Source organism: Clarias gariepinus, chromosome 16, assembly GCF_024256425.1.
Source record: "Clarias gariepinus isolate MV-2021 ecotype Netherlands chromosome 16, CGAR_prim_01v2, whole genome shotgun sequence".
Lineage (NCBI taxonomy): Eukaryota > Metazoa > Chordata > Actinopteri > Siluriformes > Clariidae > Clarias > Clarias gariepinus.
The window spans coordinates 3,899,930-3,914,109 of record NC_071115.1 but is presented as its reverse complement, the minus strand read 5'-3'; the positions used below and the strand labels follow the sequence as shown (position 1 = coordinate 3,914,109).

Genomic DNA, 14,180 nt, shown 5'->3' with positions numbered 1-14,180 from the left:
GCGATGTTCCGAATTGCGCAGCCTATCTTGATGCATTTAAAGTTGCTTGAGCTTGTTTTCACCCGTTTATCTGAGGCTTCACTGGTATTTAAATTTGGAAAAATGTGAATTTGGAAAAGGTATTGTCTTAAATCTTGGCAAACTTGTGGGAGGTGGTAGGGTAAAGCCTCTTGATGCTAAGATACAAGCTATTTGTGCATTTCCTGCTCCGACGACAACCCGAGACCTTAGACGGTTTTTAGGTATGTCTACTATCGTTGTTTTTGTAAAAGTTTCTCCAATGTTGTTGCACCCCTGACCAACTTCCTTCGCCACAATGTTGCCTTTAGGTGGTCTCCTGAATGTCAGTCTTCTTTTAATGCTGTAAAATTATTGTTAACAAGCTCTCCAGTCCTTTCTGCTCCTGACCTGAAAAGGCCATTCAAACTTGAAGTAGATGCTAGTGGTACCGGGGCTGGGGCTGTGCTTATCCAGGAGGACAACCATGGACTGGATCACCCTGTGTGCTACTTCTCAAAGAAATTTGCCAGACACCAGCTTAACTAGAGCACCATTAAAAAGGAGGCCTTAGCCTTATTGATGGCCTTACAACATTTTGAAGTGTATTTCGGTAATAGCTCCACTTCCGTTCAGGTATACACCTGATTACAACCCACTAGTCTTCTTGAACAAAATGTGCAATTCTAATCAAAGACTGATGCGTTGGTCTTTACTCATACAAGGATTTAATCTTGATATTACCCATAAGAAAGGTATGCTCAATATAGTAGCTGACACCCTGTCCTGCTTTTAAATGGTTCGGTATGTTTCTTTGATTCGATGTGAACCAGTGGTTGGTTCACATTTGTGTGTGTGGGGGGCTTTGTTGTATATATGTATTGTCTCATGTGTGCAGGTCAGTCCCTTCCTGATTCCAGTCCAGGACTTGCAACTCTCCTCCTCAGCTTGTGTGATTGTCTCCGCCCCGAAGACATCATTATTGGCCGACAGTATTTAACCACCCCAGAAGCCAGTGCTGGTGGTGGCTTTTGACTATTCAGCATATTCTTTGCCTGTTTTGTGTTTGCTATTTCTGGTGGTTGATGTGTGGATTTTTGGTTCATTTATTTGGTCCATGGGTCTGCCCTTGTGGCTTAGTAAGTCTGTGAAACTTAGTATCTTTTGTATGTAAGTAAATGACTAGTCTCTGTATAAAGTTTTGGCCTTGGTCCACCCTGAAGTTCACACCGGTTATTTTGTATAGTACTTTATTCAATATATAAATTACAATCTGTTACATGTGTTTCGTTTTTGAGGTAAAACAGTACCACACTCCTTTTCCAGTTTACCATTATTCATTCACCTTTAATATTGCTGTGCAGCCCAACCATAGACTGAGTCATAACAATGTTCACAGAATGTGCAAGTTAACTATTTTAAACAGAAACGTATCTCTCAATTAAATTAAAATAAATAAATAAATAAATAAACAAACAGACAAACATTTTTTTTTTAGGGGAAACACTGCCACATATGAACCAGATGCCAAGAAACAAAAAAGAGAGAAAACCCCATAAGGAGAATTACTTAGTGTTATCATGGATAATTATTATATTTTTATAAAAAATATTTTAAACCTAGCTGTACAAAATATACACAATAATGGGTTTACAAATATTCAAAATGTGGAAAATGTGCAAGAGTGTCCAAAATTTTATGGAAATGAAAGTCCAGAAAGTATGCAAAAATGAAATGAAGTATAAATGTCTAGAAATGTACAAATCATGATCAAGTCATGAATGTACAAATGTATAGTGTCCATAAATGGACTATAATTGTTGGGTGTGAGAAATGTCCATAACGTGCAGTGTGCAAAACCTGTGTGGTCTACTGATTAAGAGATCGTATCGCCTGCGGAAAGAAACTCCTCCTCAGTCTCTCTGTCTTGGCTTTCATTGAGGGAAATCGCTTTCCTGACTGCAACAGAGGAAATAGTCCGTTATTGGGGTGACTGAGGTCCTTCATGATCTTCCTGGCCTTGGTCCAGCACCGCTTGATGTAGATTGAGTGCAGGTCAGGGAGCTCGGTGCAGATGGTGCGCTTGGCTGATCTCACCACCCTCTGTCGGTCATGTTGTTTCCTTTCAGGATGCTCTCTACGTGGTGCAGGAGTAAAAGTTCCTAAGCTCTCTGAAGGGCAGTCTGAAGTCTCTCAAGTATCTGAGGTGGTAGAGACGCTGCCGGGCCTTTTTCACCACAGTGTTGATGTGTCAGGACCATGATGGGGGTCTGGTAGTTCCTCTCCTGCTTTGTACTGAAGTCCACTATCAACTGCTTTGTCTTGCTGACGTTTAGAAGGAGATTGTTCCTCTGGCACCAGTTTTCTAGATTTCCAATCTCTTCCAGGTAGGTCGTCTTGTCGTTGTCAGAGATCAGGCCCACCACGACGGTGTCGTGTGCTGTATAATTGTGTTTTCTGCATTCTACAATAATAACAATTAACTTATAAATTGGGAGCAAAAAACATTTTAAACTCTTTCATTTCATGAATTGAGTTAAAAGTTTAAAATAAAGCCTCTCGAGACTGCTGTGAGTGAAAACCACAAGAGATCAGCATCTGACACAAACATCCATAAACTCATAGAGTTTAATTCTGAAGTTTAATATAAACATTAGCTGAAGCTCTTGGTCTGTATCTGTATGATTGTGTGCATTGTGCTGCTGCCACATGATTGGCTGATTGGATAACTTCATAAATGAGCAGGTTATTGAGCATTTAATCACTAGAATATTTTTTTTTTCTTTTGGTTTATACAGTTAAAGTTGTCCGTCAGTTGACTTTGACTCATTTGCCATACCTGCAAGTTAGATTAGCGAGCTAGCATGTTTAGCACCAACTACAGCCAGGTGATACTTCTGTCCCTCCCATCTCTCCCTTCTTGCTGTCACTGTGTCTCTGCCTTGTCTGAATATTTTTTTTGACGTCCACTTGAGCCAATAATGTTTAAGTCAAAATAAGATAATTGTTATTAAAACTTATGTATTTCCTATCGTGAGATGCGTGGTTAAGTGCATGCATGACATTATGGATAAAAAAATAATAATCTGTTGATTAGGAGGCACAAAAACATGGAATTTAAAATTTTTCTGGAGCATGGCAGATAAACACTGGACCAAATGGCTTTAGAATCTTTGAAATAAACTGCAGAGCCGATTATTTATTTCTTCCTTTACCGAAGGCGAACGCCATTCTAGACTGTTTCGCCACACGTTAACCCCTGGTAATAAGTACTGGTGATATTTAGGTAAGTGTAAGTCGATGTAATTACATTTTATTTGTTAAGCACTTTTAGCAATAGATCCTGTCACATAGTAATTTTACAGAAATATGCCAAAATTATTCCACATTTCCTAGTAATGGTATGTGTGTCCTTTAACATCAAGTCCTCTACCAGAAGACTTTGGAGATGTGCGTCATGAAAACAACAACTGACCATTAATATTTTAGAAGAATAATGTTTCATGTCTCTAGGACCTTTCGAGAAAAGCTGATCTGGCATCCTGTCATGACCTGACTTCTTACTGACACCATTCACGTTCTACATTTATTTCATTTGTCTCTGTGGGGACACTAGCTGAAAGGAAGTAACCAGAGGAAGTGGGTATCACACCATTGATATTCTGGGAGTTTGAATAGCGACTTGTTAACTTTCACTAACGAATGCTTTCGGCTGTTTTTACACCTTAAGCATTTCAGTAAATCCTGAAATTAATACCAAAATGAAAGACCCCTCAAGAACCAGGACGCTGAAACTTCGTCTCAACATAATACTTGGTAAGTTCAATATTCAAATAAATACATCTGGTTTGTCCTTAATATCATTTTATAATTTGCACATTTTATCCACACAGTAAGTATATGATTAGTTTTATGATTAGACAAGACAATACAGGGTTATTTATAAAGCAATATGTTGCACAACTTATTTTAACCAGCTGATTGTTAATAATCTTAAAAGGTTTTCTTAATGATCTTTTGGCGATTTTAGAATTCAGATGTTTATTTTACTATGACCACATTCTTCAGAGAAAAACTGTTACAAGGCATGTTTTTATGAAGGGTGCCAATATTTCTGGATAAAACTGTACCAATTTTATGCACAAGCAAAGGTCCATACAAAAATACAATAAGACAATATACAAAAGTTGTTATACATGTTGTGAATTTGTAACATTTTCATTACAGTCACATTATAGTTTTAACAGGATTGTGTATCAGAAGCACAAAGCTTTTGCCCGAGCAAACTTTATCATATACTAGGGTTTTATTTCTGTTGCTAAAATTGCAGAGGTTGAAGAAAACGTACTGTTTCATTTATGACTAAATTGCAGCTACAATATTTCGTATAGGACCATAAAATCTGGAACAAAGACAAGTTTTTGGCGTTTGTCCTCTGTACACCACATTGAATTTGCAGTGAAACTCATGACTCAGGTTCAATTTAAGGGGTTTGATAAAAAAGTGTGTCTTTAACCATTCAGGAATAGGTATCTCGAGAAATTTAACTCTGCATTCCTTCATGTCCATGGGTTGGATTTTCATCCAAGTATTAAATGCAATCCTTATGTTTGTAATTTGATTAGTTTGTTCCATTACTTATGGACCCCCCAAAAGAGTGTGCGTGTGTGTGTGTGTTTGTGTGTGTGTGCATGGATGGAAATGGGTGGAATTCCCTAAATGCTTAATGCCACATGTTTGTCAAACTCCTTGAAATAAAGCTGAAAGTCTTGTCTTCGCTCACGTCTTAAGAGTTTAATGTCAAATTCAGTGTGGTGGTGTACAGAGACCAAATGCTTATTTCTTGGTAATGTTTATGGACCTGACTGCAATATATTCAAATATAGTGAAGGTTCATTAGTATTTTAATTTAGTTGATGATTTTAAGACAAAAACAAAGCGTTCACATTTTACACCACTGCTTTAATATAATCTTCCGTCTTTATTTTCTCTCCATAGTCAGTGTCCTTAGAGCCTCTCTGCTGACGGGTGAGTTTCAATTTCATTCATATAAACCAGGGGTCTCCAAATCCAGTCCGGGGGGCCCAGTGACCAGCACAGTTTGTAATTCAGCAACACCTAAACACACCCACTGAACCTAGTAATTAACAGATTAGTTAAATCAGCTGTGTCTGAGAAGAAGAAACACCAAACTGTGTTGGACACTGTCCCCTCCAGGACTGGATTTGGAGACCCTGATCTAAACTGAAAGAAAAAAAGGTACATTAGACAGGATTTAGTGAAAATTAGTCAAGATCTTTTATAACACAGTAAAGCAGGTAGATTGAGCATTTGAACATTTTTTAAATACTTAAGCGAGCATGCACAACGCTCCACATCCAGAGACCAGCAGAGTTATTATAGTTAGCATTAGCATAGCCTGTCATAACATCTCTTTCGGACTATTCGGATAGTCGTATATGTTTTAGTTTTTTACTCTGCGCGTGCATCTATATTCAATTCAATTCAATTTTATTTATATAGCGTTTTTAATAATGGTCATTGTCTCAAAGCAGCTTCACAAAAATTAAAGAATTTTTTTTTATGTGAGACATTTCCCTTATTCTGATAATAATAGTGATATAAACTCATGTGATATAACATATATATTAGCTGATGAACACAATGCACCATGTATGACAAGTAGCCCCACCTGAAACATTGCATTTTGGGAAACTCATCAAATATGTGATCCTGTCTGTAGAAACCCAGTTAAAGTCAGCTAGTCGTTTTTAGGGAACCCCTGTGTTTTCTACATAAAATCATTCTACGTATGTATTATTTTTTCCAAGATATAAGTCATGTTTACATTCTTCAAATTTATTCTTAATATGTTACAATATGTTGTTTTAAAATTTTACTCAAGATAGAACTGCATACTGTCTTGCATTGTCTTGCACATACTTGCACGTCTGCATTTTATGCTTAGGGTTTTTTAAATATCATTTTTAGATGATTAATTTATCTATGTACTGTACCTACTGTATATGGTTAAAATGACAATAAAAGCCACTTTGACTTGACTTTGACACCGACCTTGTGGTTGTAAAGTTTAGCACGTCTGTTTACACCCAGATAAACCCAGAAGGTCAAAAACAACTAGTGAGAGCTTCCTGTCTGGTAGAAATTTCAACAACCTTCACTATAGTAACCATTTCTTATACATACTTTAACCTAACCTTAACCTCAAGCTGGAGGCTGTCTTTAAAAATCCCCTTCATAAACTCTAGCCTCTTCTCTTCAGAGAAATGTTATCTGAGTTAATTACAAACTTTCTGCATGTTAGTATTACAAAAATCATGATAATGAAAGAGTCCATTTACTGTATATCTACTCAATGTGGTCCAAAGTGTTTGTTAACTGATTAATCTTGTTATCAGAGGTGTAGTTTTGTATAATTAATGGTCTGTGAGAATTGTCAGCATGTGGTACACGTCACCCTAAGGTTGTGGAAAACGCCATGGTTTTGAATCTGCTTGATCGGTGGTGTACATCTCAGAAGGTAGAAATTAGAGAGCAACTCAGACAGCTTATTTTGCTTGAAGAGTTCAAAAACTGTCTGTCTGACGTTGTGTCTGTTTATTTGAATGAGCAGTAACCTTAGAAAAAGCTGCAATCTTGGCCGATGAGTTTGTTTTAACTCATAAAGTAAATTTTAGGGACAAACGGGCAGAGTCTCAGGGTAAAGACCTGTATAATAGGTCCAGAATTGGAAAGTTTCCTGTTTCATCTCATGTTAAGAAGTTGGCTAGTGATTCAAGTTCAGAAAGAGTTTGTATTGTAAAAAGCCAGGTCGCCAGGTCACCAGAAATCCACAAAAACTGCTGCTGCCGTGCTAATTAGCACAGCCAAGGAGAGTGTGAGCCAGTTCTGGGATTTAAAATGGCTCCCCTTCAGGTGCCATCAATCAACACCCCATGACATCAATGACATCCAGGACACAGTGAGAAAGCACAAAATTTACCAGTGTGAATCCAGCAATCCAACCCAAGCTGCTCTATGCTCACATTGCTGTTGTGCAATTGCACATTGTTTCAGCTTTGTGGAGAACTCACCGAGTGCTGTTTCTGATTTCATCTGGAATGGTAGCGTGTTTCATAATTGTGAACCTTTTACTGAAAAAGATGATTGATTCTATCATGTCTTACCGTGTGATTATCTGGGGCCAGGCCTCCCAATCAGGTATCAGGCCTGTAATGTCCTTATACAAACAAACTTTAAAAGTAATGGATCAGAAACAAATGAGATGGCATCACTGGGAAATTCTTCAAAAGTATTATTTGCTAGGTTTTGATATTTTTTTAAAGTTTTCATTCATAAAAATTATATTTAAGTGTATAAATGGGCTTGCGCCTAATGTTATCTGTCAGCTGATACAAAAATATAATAGTGCTGGGGTGAAGATCAGAGGTGAAACAAGTGGAAATTGTAGAGTTCCAAGATATAGAACTACTAAGGGTCAGTCATCTTTTCCAGGAAAAGGTTCACAATTATTGTAAGTAACACGATACCATTAAATATTAAAGAACAAAAGCCAGAATACATTTAAAATCCAAATTGACCAAAAGGAAATTGAGGAAGTGAGTAAATTTAAGTATTTACGGGTCATTGTAGACTCTAAACTTAAATTTGTCTTAATAATCTTAGTCATTTTCCTAATATGTGTATCAAATAGATTTTAAATATATTCTAGCCTTTGTTCTTTAATGAAAAACACATTGAAACTGTTTTAGTATAATTTAACGTTAAACAGTTATCCTGTAGCCACTGGGAAACACTGACCAGCAGCCTGGTTAACATCTCTGCAGCCTGACGTGGAGTTTCCTAGCACATTTCTATTTCTATTTTTATTTTTAGTTCTATTTTTCCTAGTTTAATTTAATTTTTTTATTTAATTTCTATCGTATTTCTTTTATTCATATTTATTTCTTATTTGTAAAATTTAACTCTCTTTTAGGGTCAATGGCAGTCGTATAATGCATTTCACTACATTTCGTACTGTGTATGTTTGTGTATGTGACAAATAAAATTTGAATTTGAATTTGAATTTGAGTTTCTGCTGTTGCATATACAATTGTGTCATCTGCATACATTTGGCAACCAGCCTCTAACTGGAGCAGACATCATTTTCCCCCAGATGTCATATGTATTCTGTGATATATGTAATCTGCAGCTTCATAAATATCATAAATATATAAGCAATTGTAAAAATTTATTTTTGCCTTAATGTTTTTATTGAAATAATTTGTAGATCAGTAGGGAGCATACAAAAAGAGCTATTATTTATTTTTTGAAGAAAGATACAGATTGGTGTTTAATTTTTTTTTATTTTAGCGTCCAGTTTCCCACATGTTATCATTATGCTCTTAGTAATCTTATAGAGTTGTCTATGTGTGTTTACGTCTTGTGCACTAATCACTAAATTCTAGTGGAGGATTTTAATCATATTAATCCATCTCTGGTTCATTTTAATGAGTAGCGTTGTAGACTGAGAGTTGAAGTTAAGTAGTTCTGTAATCTTTAAAGAGCTGATTGTTTATGTAGAGTTTCTCTGTGCTTCTGTTTGAAGTGGTTTATAACACAATATATTCTAATACAAAAATATTAAATGGTTTAAAAATAATAAGAAACTGTTATTAAGGAGTAAAATATTAAATACCCAAATAAATTATTGTTAATTATTCATTATATGAAAATCCTGGCTACAAAATAGCATAGAGATTGATTATCAATAATTAATATTAATATACCTTGTGCTGTTTTTCTCAGATGGCGCTTACATACGACTCGTTGGTGGCAGTCACTCCTGCTCTGGTAGAGTGGAAGTCTATTATAATAACCAGTGGGGAACAGTGTGTGATGATATCTGGGACATGAGTGATGCACAGGTGGTGTGTAGACAGCTTGGATGTGGTAATGCTGTCAGCGCTCATCAAAGTGCCGCCTTTGGTCAGGGAAGTGGCTCAATATGGATGGATAATGTTCAGTGTTCAGGAAGTGAAAGCTCCATCACACAGTGCACTCATAGGGGATTTGGAAAACATGACTGTAACCATGGTGAAGATGCTGGTGTTACTTGCTCAGGTACAGAAAGTGTGTGTGTGTGTGTGTGTGTGCGCGTGCAACTTCTCATTGTTAAAACAAAAAGAAAAAAAAACAGCAATAATTTTGTTTACATCTTAGAGATTTTCTGCTTTTCAGAACTGGAAGCTACAAATTCTAAATGTGTTGAAGTTGGCTGAGTTTCATTTTAACATCTAGATAGATTATAAACAAGAGCTGAACTACTTGAAATGTTATGTTTAAAAAAAATGTTGGTTTCTCTTGTCACCTGCTGTAAATAATACGTAGTCTCATGGGGACGTGCTGTTATACAGTACACTCTAAAAATATTTCTGTTAAATAACTGTAAGTTACTCGCAGCACAGATGCCGGGAATCTACTGTAATTTTACAGTATGCATCCAGCATGTATTAATCCATGTATTAATTATTTAAGCTATTTTATTACTTGCAATTAATAATGTATTTATTACCTGCATTATTTATATATATATATAAAGCTTAATAAAATAAACTAACACATTAGTATTGTTTCTCAGTGATGCATAAATATGTGGGCTAAATTGCTATATTTTATTGACTCTGTGATGTACTTTAAAAATTTTCTACAACATGCGAGCTCATTAGCACATCTGCCAGAAAATCTGAGATTAGTAAAAAATAATACTTTTGTCTTTTATATAATAAATCAAGTTCATAACCAGATCAGGCTGGTGAATGGTGCTAGTACCTGTTGTGGTCGAGTGGAGATCCAGCACAAAGCCCAGTGGGGAACAGTGTGTGATCATTTCTGGGACTTAAAGGATGCACAGGTGGTGTGTCGACAGCGTGGATGTGGTAAAGCAGTCAGCGCTCCTCATAATGCCCGCTTTGGTCAGGGAAGTGAACCAACCTGGCTGGATGATGTTCAGTGTACTGGAACTGAGAGCTACATAGATCAGTGCTCACACAGAGGATTTGGAGTAGAAAACTGTGGACATCATGAAGAGTCGTGTGCTCAGGTAAGTCTTGGAGAAATAACCTGTTTGAGATGAAGATCATTACCAAATTGTTACAGTAAAAAGTATTTCTTCACTCTAAGATTTACAGAGTCCCACACTGACTCAGATTTCCCCAAACTCTGTGGTCTCACCTGGAGAAGTCCTTCAGTTAAGATGTTCCACACCCAGCCCAACATGCATCTTTGTAGACTTCAGTTTGTATAAAACTGGGTCATTAATAAAGAAGCAAACTGCAGAGACTACAACAACATTTACTCTGACTGTAGATGAATCACATCAGGGCCAGTACACCTGTGACTACACATACAGGGAAAGTAACTCTATATCATCCAGGAGCAGCTCCATTACCATCACTGTGGGTAAGGGACATTTTCTGGGCATTTTACTTGCACCAATTTATTGCATCTCAGTTTGCAGCCTAGTTTTGTAATTTTTATTGCAGTTAATTTTTAATAAGACACACATTTATATTTAAAGTTCCATGTTATTTTCTAGTTGACTTGCAGCAGCCCAATATCTCCTTCAGTGATGCTGGTGGACCAGAAGTAACAAGAGGTTACAGCTTCTCTATCAACTGCTCCACTGAACCTCAGTATCCAGGAGGTTCCTTCCACTTGGATTTTAAAGGATCCAACATCACCAGGACTCAGTCAGCTGTTAACCACTCAGCTGTCTTCCTTTTTCCTGAGGCAGATTTTGTTCATCAAGGAAACTACAGCTGTACCTATGAAGTTAACGTGTCTTCACGCACCTTTACGTCCACCGTTACTGAACCCCTGTTCATCACTGTGAAACGTGTGTAAAGTAAAAGCCAGTCTCATCAGAGAGGTTAAAGATCCATTTTCTCTCTCTGTGTGTCAGCCTGCTGTTATGTGTGCGCGCGCGTCATTGAACACCATGCCCCTTCACACACACACCCCTACTCTCGCCTTTACACACACACACACACAGACACACAAACCCTCCTCTCGCCTTTACACACACACACTCTCTCTCTCTTTCTCTTCAATGGAAACACTGCTCTGCTGTGATTCATTTCAAAGGTTAAGTGCATGTTTTTTTTTTTACTTTACAGCACTGATTCCGTTAGTGTGCGCTCACGCAAGACTTATTATCCTTGCTAATTATTCTGATGAATGTGTGTGTGTGTGTGTGTGTGTGTGTGTGTGTGTGTGTTAGTGAAACTCAAATAAGAGAGGAGGAAGGTTTACTGTGTAAGATGAGAAGGGGTAGGGGCTGATTCCTCCTCTCCTTTTACTTTAGCTTCACACACATATACATACACACACACACACACACACACACACACACACACACACACACACACACACACACAGCGCCTGCGTGCATAAACAGAAACACTTATCTGTCTGGATTTCATTTTATTTTTTTAAAGGTAAAGTGCTGATTAATTTGTTCTATTTTTACTTTCTATTTTGTGTTAATTACTTTTATGTATTCATTTTTTGGGGCTGTAAAACAAATAATTTGGGTTTCTTATGGGGAAACCCACTTTGATTTACGAGTGTTTTGGAATACGAGCCTACTTCCAGAACGAATTATGCTCGTAATCCAAGTTTCCACTGTATTTCCATAGTGAGATGTTTAAAACAGAGGGAGATGTACCACTAGGGGGCTTCAGCACACACTTTTCGAATCACTGCTCTAAGGTGGAAAATCAATAAAAAAGACTAAAACATTTAATATTGTTTTTGTTTACAGATATTGCAGCATCTCTTCTTGTAATTTATTAAATTAATTAAACAATTATATTTGGATTAAACCAACAAACAAACAAACACATTTTTTTTTAGATTTGTGATGGCAAGACCAAAAACAATTCAGATTATTCCAGAAAGTTTATTGATCAGGATCAGCTTCATCATGGGTCAGTCTGAACTCTATCCAGTGTTATTCATGACTTTGTATTAGTAGATGATTTGTGCTTTTTTTCTTTCCCTATAAAACATGAAACAACAACTGTTTGTACACTAATGATTTTCGACACAAGCAGATCTGATTCTCTGATGATGATGATGATGATGATGATGATGATGATGATTATTGTCTTGACTCAAAGAAAGAGTTTTTTTTAATGTATTTCTCATCCAAGACTTCCACAATGGAATGTGTTTAATAACTATGGATCACTGGAGTGTGTTTCCTCCCCCTTGTTTTCCCCACATGTGTGTGTGTGTGTGCGTGTGTGTGTGTGTAAGAGCTCTTTATGGTTTGCTGTTGTTTTAGGTTATTTTACTAAAAACTACTTTCATATTATTAGCTGAGATTTTACTAAAAATTCTCTCTCATTTAGACATGATGTATTAAAACGGTGCATTAATACTGAATAAAATTACTCTAATTACTAGTTTTGGTCTGATTTCATGCCAGAAGTCTAGAACTAGTAACTTGACTGGCATCATCAAGCCTTTTGGTAAGGTCTCTTCTCATGCACCTACAGTAGATAGATTATTTATGCAAATATACAGTTTTTGAGGAAGAAAGATGGGGAAGCACACAGTGACTGATTCTGCAAAGAAGAGACAATGTGGCACCAAACAATTTTACAAAATTACAAAAAAAAACTGATTACAAAAGAAAAGACACAAACACTATTTTATTGTCACATAAAATTGTTAAGCCTAGACCTAAGCTACCTCATACGCTTCCCTTCTTACCCTGACGCACCCATCACTCTGGAAAACCGCAATCTGGACTCATCAGACCACACAACCTTTTCCTTTTAAACTCGACATCCAGGTAAACTTGCTCTGACCTGTGAGATCAGGTGCGAACAACTAGTCTAATAAATTTTTACCTTTAAAGACTACTGTATACTGTTAACTGACTTCTCATGGGCCTTTCTATCTGTCTGGGCTACCGGATGGGTGTCCTTTAAATTGTATTCTCTCTTTTAGCACTACTTGGGTGCAAGAAAGAGACTGACCCTGGTACATATGGTAAATATTGTAAGGTTTATATACCACTGGCTATTTCAGTTGACCCAACCAAAACTGGCATCAGTGCAGTCATATTGGCTTAGAGATGTCCCACATCTTATGCTCTCTGCCAGAAGTGCAATTTAAGTCCTCCACAAAAAGGATTCCACGGGTGTCGACTTAAATGACCAATGCAAAGTGAGCAAAACTACAGCAAGCTTGTTGCCTCTATGCCCCAGACTGTCACAATCAGAAGTCTTGGGTCAAATCAAATCAAAGCATCTGCACCTGTGCTTGTGCAAGGTACATCTGCATTTCATATCTCATCCGACAAAATATAATAATAAAAGGACTCAATTAACTGTTACCTTTAAAATGTATATTTAAGTGTACTTAAGTACATTGGTGTTGGAGTGACAGCTTGAATACTTCTCTTATTAATTCCAGTCATCATTTGCTTTTTGGCGACACAGAAAAAATGGCCATGCCAGGTGCACAAACAGGAATGTTTTAAGTTGTGTAAGTCCGAATTTAACTAAACACATTAAAACCACAGTGAGGTGAAATTCTTAAGACAGATATTTCATTAAAGCAGCAGCTCTAAAGTGTCTCACGAAATTAGACAATTATATTAACAAACTCATTTGAATACAATATGGTAGTTTCTTTTTTTTTTCACACCCTCTGTTTTGGCAGATTGTCACAATAGAAGTGTTTAATAATTAGTTTAATAATTAAAAAGAGCAATACAGGTAGTCCCCGACTTATGAATTTGAAGTTACTGAGTGGCTTCCTGTAGCTGCCCGCATCAAATTCAAAACACTGATGCTTGCCTACAAAGCTAAAAATGGCCCAGCACCCACTTACCTCTCTGTGCTAATTACACCACGCACTGCACCACGTTCCCTCCGATCCTCCAGCACTGCTCGCCTCACCCCACTATCTCTCAGGGATGGAGGGCGGCATTCATCCAGGCTCTTTTCTGTTCTGGCACCTGGGTGGTGGAACGAACTTCCCCTAGATGTCCGTACAGCATAGACTTTGACTATCTTTAAACGACGACTCAAGACGCATCTGTTTCTCCAGTACTTGAACTTACCCTCCCCCCCCCAAAAAAAACCCTCTTCCCAGTTGTGTTGGAC

At 37.2% G+C, this 14,180-nt stretch overlaps 1 pseudogene; it reads left to right on the top strand.

The window, feature by feature from the left end:
- Window positions 1-13,577, top strand: part of LOC128544941 (deleted in malignant brain tumors 1 protein-like) — a 78,480-nt pseudogene extending 64,903 nt beyond the window's left edge.
- Window positions 13,578-14,180: the final 603 nt, after the last annotated feature.